The sequence below is a fragment of the Neophocaena asiaeorientalis genome, unplaced genomic scaffold (genome assembly GCF_003031525.2).
Source record: "Neophocaena asiaeorientalis asiaeorientalis breed wild unplaced genomic scaffold, Neophocaena_asiaeorientalis_V1.1 scaffold296, whole genome shotgun sequence".
NCBI lineage: Eukaryota > Metazoa > Chordata > Mammalia > Artiodactyla > Phocoenidae > Neophocaena > Neophocaena asiaeorientalis.
In genome coordinates, this window is record NW_020175084.1 from 3,439,996 (window position 1) to 3,454,444 (window position 14,449).

The 14,449-nt window shown below is 37.2% G+C and overlaps 1 protein-coding gene across 8 annotated transcripts in view; it reads left to right on the forward strand.

Moving 5' to 3' along the window:
- WDFY3 (WD repeat and FYVE domain containing 3) overlaps positions 1-14,449 on the forward strand; it is a 232,523-nt gene that overhangs the window by 35,792 nt on the left and 182,282 nt on the right. The window contains exon 2 of one of the 8 annotated variants that reach the window (XM_024764206.1): positions 13,374-13,461. The exons of the other annotated variants lie outside the window; for them this stretch is intronic. The gene's annotated coding sequence lies outside the window, so the exon portion shown is untranslated. The remainder of the gene's footprint in view (positions 1-13,373; positions 13,462-14,449) is intronic. 8 annotated transcript variants of the gene reach the window in all.

Genomic DNA, 14,449 nt, shown 5'->3' on the forward strand with positions numbered 1-14,449 from the left:
TGTCCCTGTAGACTCTTAAAATGATTCAAGGGCAGAACGGCTGGTGTTTTCCATTTGGAAAAACTAATTACAAATCATGTATAGAAAAGTTTGTGCGTGAAGCGTTAACATACAGAAAACAAAGCTGCAAAAACCTGATTGTCTAGAATAGCCTGTGGATGGGCAGTGAAGTCTATTTGTTTTCTTCTGCTGTTGAAAATCTTCAAAAAATGTGCTTAATCTTCCCTGATACTCTTCCTCCCCACAGCCCGGCTACTCTGCAGCTAGATTAGGTTTCCCTGCTGTGCTTTCTTTATCCTAGTGTCCTATACTTCCATGGTATAACATGCAACACCTATATCACACCATGGACTCTAAGCTCCATGAAATCAGATATCCTAAAAGAGTTGTCATTTCATAACAAATGGTAAATGTTACATTTGCTAGTTGTTGTTGGTATTCACCACTGTATCCCAAGGATCCACCTAGAGCAATAGTGGCTGACATTTTACGCTTTACTCTTGATTCAGAATATTACAGTGCAGAAGTCATCATCCTCAACCATAATTCCATAGAAAAAATGGCAGATTATGCCAAAGTTGTAATGACTCCAAAATACTAATTGAAAATTGCTTTCTTTTATTAAAACCATATCTAAGTTACTGAATACTACAGTACCATCTTGGTATTCCCAATGTGATTCCCTGTTGACGAAAACCATGGGTAGGCTTCTCTGAGGATTGGAAGAAGCTCAGATTTATTTTGTTTTGAAAAACTGCACAATTTATTTTGACATAATAAAGAAACCAGTTTTATTTCCCCTTTTTTTCTCCGATAGTGGAAATCTTTCTGGATCTGAGGGAAGTTGACTGATTTGGCTCTTCCCTCTGAATCAGGTCCTGTTTCCTTATAGCTTATGATAGGTGGCAAGTTATCATCACTGGCCAACCAAGAGAGTTATTCCCTCCTCCCCAAGAGGATGGACGAGTCGATCCAGACTTTATTTTGTTTATACCATTCTAACAATCACGAATGTTAAAACAAAACAAAAAAAAACAAAAAACAGGAAACTTTTAGCCAAATATTCCTACAGATACCAGTTTTTTTCTTGTTGCTTATGGAGCAGATAAAATTTCCTTTAAGGAAATTTTTTTTTTTTTTTTTTTTTGCGGTACGTGGGCCTCTCACTGTTGTGGCCTCTCCCGTCGTGGAGCACAGGCTCCGGACGCGCAGGCCCAGCGGCCACGGCTCACGGGCCCAGCTGCTCCGCGGCATGTGGGATCCTCCTGGACCAGGGCACGAACCCGTGTCCCCTGCATCGTTAGGTGGACTCTCAACCACTGCGCCACCAGGGAAGCCCAAAGGAAATTTTTTAATGTCAGAGGAATAAAAAGGCTATATTGAGGAAATCGCTTTAGAAAAAAACCCTACTTGTATCTGATTTAAATATGGTTTCATTGAGAGTCATTCAAGAAATGAAAAAGTTGTTATTTAAGTAATTTTAGTTGTCTAATATAAATACATAGTTCTTATATAAAACAGTGATTTGTTGGGCTTAGTTTAACTGAATTCAAAAGTACTGGAAGGTAATTATTTCCTTTAAAGAGCCGCACATTTAGTGAGGGACAGGCACAACCCTTCTGAAGCATTTGGTGTTGTTCATTCATATGTGTTCTTGAAAAATACTTGTTTTGTGTGTATGTATATTTAATATTCAAGAACTGGTATGTAATATATATTTCATCCTATTTCTTAGTTCCTTTCACTCATCATTATGTTTTTAAGATGCATTCATGTGAAATATATACTTTTAAATGAATATGAATGATTGTACATCAACCCGGTTTTACTTACTCTGTTAGTGATGGCAGGGATATGGACCTCCAAATAGCCTACAAGTCCCCAGTCACCACAAATAACAGTTCAGTATACATACATTTACAAGTTCTCACCCTTAAGAATTTCTTTGGGATATATGCTGAGGAGCAGAATGCAATACTGAGTAATACACACTGCCCTTTAGATCCTCTGTCTGTTTTCCGTCAGTCATATATGTGGGTCCTGTCCACATCTCCAAGAACACAGGGCATTTTCCAGCTTTCTGCTTGTTGCTAATCTAGTAGGTATAAAGCGGCCTTTCCTTATTTTAGTCTGCATTTCTTTGATTACCGAGTCAATTAAAATATCTCTTGTTACATTTGATAGCCTTCCATTTTGCTTGTTCATATCCTTTTAAATTGGGATTGCCATATTTTTCTTGTTGATTTGGGAATTCCTTGTAAATTCTAAGTTATAATCCCTTCAGTTTTAGACATTTCAAATATCTTCTCCCATTGTGTTATCTCTCTTTTTGCTTGGTTCACAATGTTCTTTACTGAGCCAAAGTATTTAATTTTGATGTAATCACATTCATTTTATTTTTGCTTATGACATGCAGCTCTGAACTTATGCTTAAGAAATTTTTACATGATTCATAAAGATATCCTTATATATTTTCTTCTCTTAACTTTGTAGTTTTACCCACCTTTGTGTGTGGCTGTAGGTGTGAGTCTAATATATTTTATTCTAAGAGTTTGTCACTTTCCCAATACCATCTACATAACAATCACACCCTTTTCCTGTGACTTTTACCATGTATTAGGTTCCCAATACATATAAGGATCTGTTTCTGAGCTCTCTCATCTGTACTTTGGTTTGTTTATTCTTATGTCATTCAGCCACTGGTTTTATTACCATGGTTTGGTAGAGGACTGTCTTTTTAAATTTAAAATTATATGATTTAATTTTCAAGCTTCATGAAGTTTCAGCAAGTTTCACTGTTACCTCTTATCTTCCTTAAAGACATATATGTTATGTTTAACAATCTAACTAGTAACTGTTATGATCCTTGAAACATATGTATTGGAAATTCTTGATCAATTTCTTTAAATATTATTGTATTCCAATTCAAAATCCACTTAAAAATATAATTAAATATAATTGTTTCATGGGTCTCTTTTTTTCTCATTTTGTTTAAAGTGTTAAATTTTGCTTTTTAGGAACAATCGATTTGAAATTAAATGAGTTGTTATCTGAAGTTCGAGAGTATATTAAATGGTATAAAAAATTTTTAATCATTCAAAAATTAAAAATAAGTGAAGTTTTTTTAAAACCTGGATATATAATAGCAAGTTTCATTTTAGGAATAGTTACTTTGAAAAACCAGTCCAAATATTTCAAGTAATCAAAGTTGGTGTAGCTCTCAGTACTTCTGAATGAATTAATATATATTCTACTAGGAACATAAATGTATGCATAAACGAAAATGTCTTGGGATGACTCAGTTTTGACCACAGGATAACTTTCCTGAATGTAATTTCAAAAAGAAAAATAAATATGAAAAATAATCTATCTTTTCTTGAATCTCAAGTCTTTGCCTGCTGCTGTTCCCTACCTAGTAAATTTTGCTTAAAACCAATTGTAATTTTTAGAATGTTGTATGTGCTTTGTAGGTGGAAGGTGGTTAGAAACATGAAACTCTGTACCCTTTATTTATTGAAAATTTTATTTCTTATAGCTTATATTTTCTGTTTAAGCAACTCTTCTGTTTAGGCTTTTGGTTTCAAAAGCCCAGACATTTGAGATAAGATAACTAGGTGATGTATTTAATTTTAACCTCCAGTGCTAAACCTGCTAGCAAATATCAAAACTAGGAGATTTTAGTTGTAAGGTCTTTACCCTTGTCCCTCAGCTCTGGTTGAGATGTTAATTGTGAAATATAAAAGGAGCAGAATGAGAAGAATAGCTAGTGTGCTTGATCCTTCAGTCCTGAAAGAAAAATCAGGGCTTTTTAAAATTTTTCCCCCAAATAATGAGAGTTTGGCTTTATTATAGAATGTTTAAAATAAATAAACAAACATAGGAAATAGCCATCTCCCCAGTGTCAGGGGGTCAGTTCATTCAAGGTAGTATTTTATGTATTTTATTACATGGCATTCCTTCTAAGAGGAAGATGAGACTACTATAAGAAAAATATGGTAAACTGGGTTGTACTATGCAAGATTATTCACTTTAGTAACTTCCCAAGAATAACAGACAGTATATTTTAAATATTATTGTTAATATTTCAAATGGATTTATAAAATCTATTAAATAACAAACTGATAAGAATAGCATTTTTCCTCTTATTCTTCCCCAAAGGCATTTTTTAAAATAGGCTACATGTGAACAACACTGAAATGATATAATTGGGACATGGCTATTTGTGGTAATCATTCTTATGTTTTGCTCCGGTGGAAGAATAGAGAAACATAGCTTTCTTATTCTTTTCTCCCCTCCTTTCTTTTCAGCCTCTTCAGTCTTCAACCCCCATCCTTCAACCCCTTTAGTGAGAATGCACTTGTACCCCTTAGCCATGAGACATTTTTGTGTTTCATTTGTAGAAGATCTAATGCCAAAATTATAAGGAAGCAATAACACTGATTAGCAAAGGGTTATATCTGGTAACACATAATTTTTTTGTCCTTAAGATTTATATCAGTACCACCTTTGATATTTTAAAGTATGTTCTTTAAAGATTCCATAAGTTTCCTAATTGTTTTCATTCATATACCTCTATTAAGTGAATAAAGAGTATTTAAAATAATTATGATAGAGGAGTTTCTGGAAAAGTTAACAAATAAGGTGTCAGTAGGAAGATTTCCTGCCTCACTCCATCCATCCAACTATTCACCCAGCCATCCATAATACATTTATTAATTATCTAAAGTGTTTCAGGTACTGTGGCAAATACCAAAAAGTTGATTATAAAAAACACACGTCACTGACCTCACACTAGGTTCATTTTCAAGGAATGATGGAAAAGCTTTCTCTTCGCTGGAAATACCCTCCATAAACCCTAGGATGTTTTTACTGTACCTGGGGTAGGTTGAGAAATACCCTTATACAGGGTCAGACTAGGTTATTGGCTGTTGACTGTTAGCATAACCCTTGTGGAGAGGCTTGATGTAGATATTAAGTGCATGTTTTTCTAGGGGATGAGAATGAGTATTTGTGGATTTGGGGTGCATCAGACATACACACAGGGTAAATGAACAAACATCCGTACAACAAGGAGCAAAGAGCAGACAGAAAATTGTGTATTGATTTCCATTTCCTTTATTTACTGATGAGGTTATGCAGCCTTTGATAAATTTGTGGTCATTCATTTTCCTTTTTTTGTGAAATGCTTGTCTTTTGTCCATTATTGTATTGGATGGTTTGCCTTTCTCTCATTGATTTGTAGCTGTTCTTTACATATTTTGGATCTAATGCTTTTTTGTTATTTATAGGTATTGCAAATATTTCATTCCCAATTTGTGGCTTGTGTTTTCTGTTAGTTTTTCATGTACAGAAGTTTTTAGTTTTGATAAGGTTGTGTGTGTGTAGTTCTTTTTTTTAAGACATTCTTCCTTACCCTGAGATTATAAAGATATTTTCCAACATTTTCTTCTAAATATTTTAAAAGTTTTGCTTTTCAAATTAATGTCTTAATTGCTTTGGTGGCAAGGACATGGTGAATATAAGCTACTGAAAGCAGAGCTACGTGGCTGGAGCAGAGAGTGATGCAGGTGGGATGGGGAGTGCCTTGATAAATATTTCTTTGAATCAGTGATCAAGTTGCTACTACAGAGTTAGGTTTAAATTGTTTTGGAATTAAATAAGGTCCTGAACTATTCATGATAGATTGCCAGGCAGTAAAAAAATCTGAGTAGGCCATTTCCGGAAGAGGAAAGACCATGTGGGAAAAGCAACAAGGGTTTGAAATTGCATGGCCTGTTCAGGGAACAGAACTTAGGTGATGTGGTGTGAGCCGAAGCTGAGAGGAGGGATATTGCAGAAGATAGAGCTTCAAAATTAGATGGACAACAGATTTTGAGGAGCCTTTTATACCTTGCAAAGGGTTTTGACTCTACCTCATTGTAGGCGATTGTGTCTTTTTTCTTTTTTAATAAATTTATTTATTTTTGGCTGCTTTGGGTCTTCGTTGCTGTGCGCGGGCTTTCTCTAGTTGCAGCGAGTGAAGGCTACTCTTCTTTGCGGTGCGCGGGCTTCTCACCGTGGTGGCTTCTCTTGCTGCGGGCTCTAGGCATGCGGGCTTCAGTAGTTGTGGCGCACGGGCATAGTACTTGTGGCTTGCGGGCTCTAGAACGCAGGCTCAGTAGTTGTGGCGCACGGGCATAGTCCTTGTGGCTTGCGGGCTCTAGAACGCAGGCTCAGTAGTTGTGGCGCACGGGCATAGTCCTTGTGGCTTGCGGGCTCTAGAACGCAGGCTCAGTAGTTGTGGCGCACGGGCATAGTCCTTGTGGCTTGCGGGCTCTAGAACGCAGGCTCAGTAGTTGTGGCGCCCGGGCTTAGTTGCTCCGTGGCATGTGGGATATTCCCGGACTAGGGCTCAAACCCGTGTCCCCTGCATTGGCAGGCGGATTCTTAATGACTGCGCCACCAGGGAAGCCCCCGATTGTGTCATTTTTAAGGAAAGTTATATACTGATCTGTTTGGAATTTTAGAAAAAATACAGCCACACCATGGAGGTGGTTAAAAACTGGAGTTGGTACTCCCACAGCAACTTGCATATAGTAAGCAGACACTTAAGAAATTTCAACAATGGCATTGCTCAGAAACTATTTAGAATTTTTTCCCCATAATCAGCTTCAGAGTCTGCAATGCATTCTTTTGATTATTAGTGGTGAATTTTCAGTCTTTTTGAAAGGATTTGATATTTAGTAATCTGCAGAAGTTACTTGGGGGAAGTTTGGAAGCTAAGGCACAAATGAGCAAGCTGGGTAATTCCACTTTTGGTAAAACATGATACATGATGACACTAAGTTTTAGATATAGCTTATAAAATGCCTTGAAAGCAATCTTTAAGAGGAATTTTTTAAAGTATTTTGAACCATGTCAGCATCATTATGTGAATATAACCTTCTAAGATAACTAATGGGTAGGGCAAAATTTATCTGAAAGTATAAATGTTGATGTTTTTATAAAAATAAAAGTATAGGAACTCACAGTTTTAAACCCTCATTACCATTATTATTTTTGTTGATATCATTATTTTATTACTTTTTTCTTTCATTTGTGAGGTTTTACTAATATAATTCTGCATAATCTTTTGCATTTGTCATTTTCCTTTCATTGCTTTCAGACCGCAGCATATATTCCAGCTCATTCCATGATGATTTGTTATCAAAACTGGGGAGCTGACCTCTTCTTTTTGATATTCCTTTGTTGTTGATGCACCAATTCCCTGTGGAGGATTCCACTTATTGCCTTTTGTTTTGTCATCTTCTGCTTACCAACCAACCCTAACTATTAATAGTGATTTTATTTTTCTGCTTCTGCCCCTGCATTCACATTCATAGTTCGTACTTTCCAAATTTATACCAGTTTTCCCTGAATACGTTTATTCCTATGGAGTACTTAACACCTCCCAATAAAAACAGTCATATGGTAATGGTTTATTACTTTTTCAAGTAATAAAACTGAATTTAAACAAACCATAAAGAACAAAGTAGTCATCTAAGCCTTCTTTGTTTTAAAATAAACAGATAAGGAATTTAGAGAAAATTCTTTCTCTTTGGCCTGCTTTAAATTAACCTTAACTTATTTTTGGCTTGAGCTGCCTCTCATTCATTCATTGTCTAAACTTTTATTGATCACTTTTTACTCATTTGTTAATCATGTATTGCTTGTATCTTTTTTGCCAGGCATTGTGTTAGACACTGAGGGAAGAAGTTGCATAGGACATGATCTTTGCCTTCCATAATCTTATTTGTCTAGTGTTGGAAAAAGATAAACAAAATAACAGTTACATAACAAGGTGAGAAACGCTATAATAAAAATATGCCCAGGATTGTATGGGAAAAGAAGGGAGCATCTTTATTAAACTGAGAGATTAGGGAATGCTTTCTAGAAGAGGGGACAGTTGAGCTGAGGTTTGCAGGATGATTAGTAATTAGCTAAATGTAGAATTGCAGGGGGAAGGCCTACCACTCCCACCCCAGGAAGGGTATATGAAGGCACAGAACTGTGAAGGCACATCAGGGAGACATGCAGGAGACAAAGCATGGGTGGAATAAAGAGGAGGGTTAGATCCAGGCGCCAGGTAATGAAGAGCCTTGAAAGTTGTACTTTCCCTTAAAGCTATGGGAATTGTTGCTACATTCATCTGTTCATTTCTACTCTGTACTAAATCCTCAGCTAGTTGTTAAGGATTTGGAGAGCATAGCCTGCTTTTAGGGAATTCGTAATTTAATGAGAGATACTGATAATTAAGCAGAAAGAAATGATCTTTATTTAAGCAACGTGGTAACTTTTCAACTAAAAACAAATGGTTGTCAATGTACTTTTTTCCTGGAGATGTTTAAGAACTTCGACGTTTATGAACTGTGAAGACTTTCTTTTTTTTTTTTTGCGGTACGCGGGCCTCTCACTGATGTGGCCTCTCCCGTCGCGGAGCACAGGCTCCACATGCGCAGGCTCAGCAGCCATGGCTCACGGGCCCAGCCGCTCCGCGGCATGTGGGATCTTCCCGAACCGGGGCACGAACCCGTGTCCCCTGCATCGGCAGGCGGGCTCTCAACCACTGCGCCACCAGGCAAGCCCCTGTGAAGACTTTCTATACGCCGAAAACTAAGACATAACTTTAAAAAATTTTTATGTGTAATATGTAATTTTTTGTGAGGAATAGTAAAAGTAGCACATCCGGAATTCAGAATGTGTGCACATAAAATATGGTACTATATGCTACCATATAGTAGGTGTATGACCATATGTAAGCCTTTTAACATTTATTTACCCACCACCTACTATGAACTAGGGATACAAAGTTAAATAATATTTGTTTCCCACCACTGAAGACATGATAAGTTAGTGGGAGTAAATAACCACTAATTGGTATATGTTTGTTACAGTAGAATAGCAGTAAGAATAGCTGTCGCTTACTGAGCACCAGTGCCAGACATTACCCTAAAGCGTTTTCTGTGTAGTACCGCATTTGGTGAATTACACTACACCGCCACTCTGGCCTAGGTTCTGATAGTTACTCTCTTCTTACACTTGAGGAATCTGATACACAAGGATGGTGACTGACCTGCTGAAGTTACGCAGCTGGTAAATGGTGCAGCTAGGATTTGAATCCAGGCAATTAGTTGCAAAGCCTCTGTAACCACTATACTATACTGTCTCTCTTAATGAATATTTTATGCCAGACTATTAAAGTACCATGGTAGGATAAAACAACAAATTCTGCCTGGAGGTTTGGGAAAGACTTCTCTGAGAAGGCGGACTGAGAGCTTAGCTGCTAGGAAAAGTGGAAGAGGGGCCTTCCTTGGCAGAGAGAACACCATACACAAACACACAGAGGGCTAAAGAAACCAACAAGGCTGGGAGATACTTTCAGTGGAGCAGAATTTAGAGCAAAGCAGGTGGCTTAGTGAGAGAGGGGGCTAGAAATATAAATGGGGCCAGAATGACTAAGAATTTAGATATTAGATTAAGGTGCTTCAGTTTATTCTTAGGCAATAGGGAATCAGCAGAGGTTTTCAATCAGAGAAATGGTATATCTGCTTTGTTTTTCAGAAGAAAACTGAGGAGCTGTAGGGAAGATGCACTCAAGACAGGGGCACCGGTCATATGGTAGTGAGACTGAGACTAATTTTATCCATCGTTTCAAAGAACCAGGCTTTGGTTTTTTTGATTTTCTCTGTTTTGCTCGTTTTCAATTTCATTGATTTGTTGCCCTCATTTATTTCTGTTCTTTTGCTTCCTTTAAGCTTAAATTGCTCATATTTTTCTAGTTTCCTAAGGTGGAAGGTTAGGCTATTTTTTATATCTTTTGTAGTATATGTTTTTAGTGCTACAAATTTTCCTCTAAGAACAGCTTTCACTGCATTTAATGCATTTTGATAAGTTATATTTTTATGCAGTTTAAAATGTTTAAAAATTTCTTTTGACACTTCTTTGTCTCATGTTATTTAGATGCATATTGTTTAATTTCCAAATATTTGGGGGTTTTCCAGCTATCTTTTGTTACTGATTTTCTGTTTAATTCCACTGTAATCTGATAGCATATTTGGTATGATTTCTATTCTTTTGAATTTGTTAAGGTGTGTTTACAGCTCAGTATGTGATCTGTCTTTTTTTAAATTTATTTTTGGCTGCATTGGGTCTTCATTACTGTGCTCAGGCTTTCTCTAGTTGCGGCGAGTGGGGATTACTCTTCATCGCAGTGCATGGGCTTCTCATTGCGGTGGTTGGCTTCTCTTGTCGCGGAGCACGGGCTTTAGGCATGTGGGCTTTAGTAGTTGTGGCTCATGGGCTCTAGAGCGCAGGCTCCGTAGTTGTGGCACACGGGCTTAGTTGCTCCACTGCATGTGGGATCTTCCCGGACCAGGGATGGAACCCGTGTACCCTGCATTGGCAGGCAGAATCTTAACCACCATGCCACCAGGGAAGTCCCTGTGATCTGTTTTGGTGGATGTTCCATGTGAGTTTGAGAAGAATGTGAGTTCTGCTGTTGTTGGATGGATTGTTCTGAAAATATCAACTATAGTTCTAGTTGGTTGATAGTACTGTTCAGTAAACTGTATTGATTTCCTGCACACTTGATCTATCAGTTATTGTATGAGGGCTGTTGAAGTCCCCAACTCCAAAGTGGATTTGTTTTTTTCTTCCTTCAGTTCTATCAGTGCTTGCCACATGTGGGATTTTCATGTAGGCTTATACATGTTAAGGATTGTTAAGTCTTCTTAGAGAATTGACCCTTTTGTCAGTATGTAATACCTCTAACTATCCCCGATAGTTTTCCTTGTTGTAAAGACTGTTGTCTAAAATTAATATAGTTACTCCAGCTTTCTTTTGACTGGAGTTAGCATGGTTTACCTTTCTCCATCTCTTTACTTTCAGTCTATCTGATTATTTATATTTAAATCGGCTTTCTTATAGACACTATGTAGTTGAGATGTATTTTTTAATTCACTCTGACCTTCTGTCTTTTAATTGGTGCATTTAGTCCAGTCACATTTAAAGTGAGTTTTGATATAGTTGGATTAATATCTGTCTTGTTTAAAACTTTCGTAGTTGTTGCATTTGTTATTTGGTTCTTCCTACTCCCCTTCTGTCTTCTCTGGTTTTAACTGAGCATTTTACATGTTTTCCTTTTATCTCCTCTCGCTGTGTATCAGTTAAACTTTTTTAAAAAAAATTTAGTGGTTGCCCTAGAGTGAACATTTTTTTTTACTAATATTCATCTACCTTCAAATAACACTTTATTACTGAGGTATAGTATGGGTATCTTATAAAAGTATTCCCAGTTCCTTATGACATTGCTGTTATTCATCTTACTAATTCAGAAACTTTAAGCACCCAATGCATTATCACTATTATTACTTTAAAAACAATCTTTTAGATCAGTTAAGGATAATAAAACAATTTTATTTTACCTTCATTTATTCCTTCTCTGACACCCTTCTCTTTATTATGTAGATAGAGACATACCCTGGAGATATTCCAGACCACCTCAATAAAGCAAGTCCCACCAATTTTTTGGTTCCCCAATGCATATAATATTTATGTTTACACTATACTGTAGTATATTGAGTGTGCAATAACATTCTGTCTAAAAAAGTATACATACCTTAATTTAAAAATACTTTACTCCTGGGCTTCCCTGGTGGCGCAGTGGTTGAGAGTCCGCCTGCCGATGCAGGGGACCCGGGTTCGTGCCCCGGTGCGGGAAGATCCCACATGCCGCAGGAGCGGCTGGGCCAACTCCTAAAAGACCATCATCTAACAACACAGGGTTGCCACAAACCTTCAATTGGTAAAAACAAAACAAAACAAACCTCAATTTGTGAAGCGTAATAAAACACAGTATGCCTCTGCAATTTTCTGACCTATATCATTTTTTTCTCCCCAAGCAGCTATTAATATTTCTGGTATGGCATGTCACCTCACAATACTTTCACATTTTTTGAGTGTCTGAGAAATTCTTTATTCACCTTTTTTTTTTTTTCTTTTTAAGATTTATGTATTATTTATTTATTTTAGGCTGCATCAAGTCTTAGTTGTGGCACATGAGATCTTTGTTGAGGCATGCGGGATCTTTCGTTGGGGCACACAGCCTTCTCTCTAGTTGTGGCACGCAGGCTCCAGGGCATGTGGGCTCACTAGTTGAGGTGCGTGAGCTCAATAGTTGTGGCGTGTGGGCTGAGGTTGCCCCGTGGCACGTGGGATCCCAGTTCCCCGACAAGGGATCGAACCCGCGTCCCCTGCATTGTAAGACAGATTTTTTTTTACCACTGGACCACCAGGGAGGTCCCTCTTCCTTCACTTTTGAAGGATAATTTCATTGGATACAGAATTCTAGGCTGGCGGATTTTTCTTCCAACATTTTAAATATTCAATATTTCCTTTCATTCTCTTCTTACTTGAACGTTTTGGATGGGAAGTCCACTATAATGTTCGTCCTTGTCCTTTTATAGGTAAGGTTTTCCTCCTCCTCCCACCCCCTCACCCCAGTCCCTTTCAAGAGTCTCTCCTTATCTTTGACCTTCTATAGTTTGAATATGATATGCTTAAATGTACTCTTTTAGGTATTTAATCTTGATATTCTCTGAGCTTTCTGTATCGGTGGTTTGGTTAATTTTGCAAAGTACTTAGACATTATTACTTCAAATATGCCACTCCTCCCTTTTCTCTTCTCCTTCTGGAAGCTGATTTATCTTCGGGCTCACTGATTCTTTCCTTGGCCATATCCAGTCTACTACTGAGCTCATCAAAGCATTCTTCATAATTGTTACAGTGCTTTTGATTTCTTGCATTTCCTTTTGATTCTTTCTTAGAGCAAGAATTCTTTCTTAGAGCACTTTGGTTGTAAAGTGTGGAAGAGGAGAACTGTTTTATAATCCTGTGATTAAATCTCATCGTTTTGGTGGGACTGTAACTCTTGGCCTGTGACCTTCACAAGTATTTCTCCAGGGCTCTTTCTTCCCTCAGCCCCCGTAGGTGAGACTGGAAGGTTGGTGGGGAGTGGAGGAGGAAGAGGTGGGGTGGGAGAGATGCCCTTCCCTCAGGTGAGACAAGGCTAAGATAGTCTTTTACTCTGGAAAGTCAGCCTTTGTTATAGAGTATCCTCTGGGAACATTTCAAAGTGATTGTGCTTCCCTTCCCTCTTGCCAGAGCCAGGAGGAGGGGGTCTTTCCCACATCTCTGTGAGAAAGAATCTGGTGGGGTTTCTAGAAGTGCAACCCAGGAAAGTTGTGGTGAGAGCCTGAAGGCTGTGGCCCCCAGGAGTTTCTCCCTCTCATGCTAGCCTACTGTTAATAGATAAGCATATTTCATCTGTGAATTTCTGGATTTGCTTGTCTCTCCAGATTTCAGGGATTAGTTTGCCCTGCAACCTCAGTTCCCTGAGGGTTCCAGAAAAATCCTTGGTTTCCAGTTTATTCACCTGTTTCTTGTGTAAGTACAGGAGTGATGACTTCTAATCTCCTTACATTTTGGTGCTGAAATCCTGATTTTTAAAAATTTAACTTCTCTTTTCTTCCTAACTTTTAAGAATTGTACTATTCCATAATACAGGTGTACCATGAGTTGCCTATTCATCTATTAAAGGACTAGGCTATTTCTGATTTTTTGTTATTGTAAACAATTATAATATATAATGCAGTAAACTGTCTTGTACTATGAGTATTGCTCTAGGACAGCTTCCTGGAAGAGGTATCACTAGATGAAAGAGTAGGTATGTTGATACTATGAGATTGCCCTTAAAAAGGCTGCTAATTCAACAAGGTGTGTACATTTCAATTTTTTCTATTATTACTATGTATATATTTTGTAAATCCTATCAATTTTTTGCCAAACTGAGCAAATAGTTGTACTTGTTTTTATTTGCATTTCTCTGATTATTAGAGATTTTTAAGTGCCTTTTTATATGTGCATTGTGTTGCATTTCATGTGTATAGTATTTTTACGGGGGATAGTCTATTTCTATTAAATTTTTATTTTGTTATCGTGTTGTTGATTTTAAGAGTTCCATGGATAATCTCGTTATTAATGCTTTGTTATAAGGTTGCCTATTACTTTTGTGTTTTTTGTTGCTTGTCTTTTAACTTTGGGGTATTTTTAGCTATAAATCTGTCTTTTTTTCCTTTTAAGAAGAATTTACCCTAAATTATAAGTATTTCCTTTTATATTTGCTTCCAATGTTTTACTGTTTGTTTACATTTAGATCTTTAATCCATTTGGAATTATTTTTATTTATGAAAATAATAATTTTAGAAAAATCAAACTTTATGTTGTAAGAGGTCTGCAGAATTGTAGAATTTTCTCCACAGTATCCAGCAACCCAAAATTAGATGTGGAGAAATTGTGTGGTTGAATTCATCCAGGCATGGGTACTAGTTGGAAATATGTATAGGCAGGAGTACAGGAGAACTGAAGGTACAGT